The 873-nt window shown below is 43.9% G+C and overlaps 1 non-coding gene across 1 annotated transcript; it reads right to left on the reverse strand.

The window, feature by feature from the left end:
* Positions 1-400: 400 nt before the first annotated feature.
* On the reverse strand, positions 401-474 carry TRNAW-CCA (transfer RNA tryptophan (anticodon CCA)). The gene has a single exon. It is a non-coding gene; the product is annotated as a tRNA-Trp (tRNA).
* Positions 475-873: the final 399 nt, after the last annotated feature.

Genomic DNA, 873 nt, shown 5'->3' on the forward strand with positions numbered 1-873 from the left:
GCTTATATGATACAAGAGTATCAGCTTAGAAGGAACGAGGAGTGCCCATTAGCACTTACTGATCCGCCGCACTTACCAATCATCTATTACCAATTAATACCTGAATCTTTTTCGGTAAGTATTTGTACTAAATGTATGTGAACCCAAATGGTTGAAGCACTGCTATCCGGAATTGTGTTGGGTTTGATCCCAATAACTCTAGCTGGATTATTTGTAACTGCATATTTGCAATATCGACGTGGCGACCAACTAGATATTCGGTAGAAGACGGAGACTCATTTGCCATATCCTTCTCCCATTCCTAAGATCTCTCTGGTAATCCAGAGGGATCGGGAAATGCAAATTCTTAGTATGTGTGGGTATTGGTCGAACCAGCTGATACCGACTTGAGTCGGAGAAACACGCCCTGTAGGATTTGAACCTACGACATCAGGTTTTGGAGACCTGCGTTCTACCGAACTGAACTAAGGGCGCTCCATTCCCCACGTAAGCCAGTTTCCATTCTAATCAGAATCTGCGGACATCCGGACACGGGAATAGAATCAGACTCTTAATCGGAGTGGTTCTTTCACCGACCAGGAGAGAGGAAGATAAATGGAATGTCTCTTGTGGGGGAATCAGTTGAATAACACAAACAATCTACCCAGATGGATTTCTCTTGTCACCAATTTCTCACCAATATCATTTTGGGATGTACGGGGAACAATAGGGATGACAGGATTTGAACCTGCGACATTTTGTACCCAAAACAAATGCGCTACCAAACTGCGCTACATCCCTATTGGTCTCGATCTCCGACTGGCATTCTCGGTATTGAGACGCGTGATCCAAGTAATTATAACTGATAGCCACAGAACTTGACTACCCACTTAA

The sequence above is a fragment of the Dipteris shenzhenensis genome, unplaced genomic scaffold (assembly GCF_047967505.1).
Source record: "Dipteris shenzhenensis isolate YYH24624 ecotype China unplaced genomic scaffold, Dip_SZ_1.0 scaf0340, whole genome shotgun sequence".
Classification (NCBI taxonomy): domain Eukaryota; kingdom Viridiplantae; phylum Streptophyta; class Polypodiopsida; order Gleicheniales; family Dipteridaceae; genus Dipteris; species Dipteris shenzhenensis.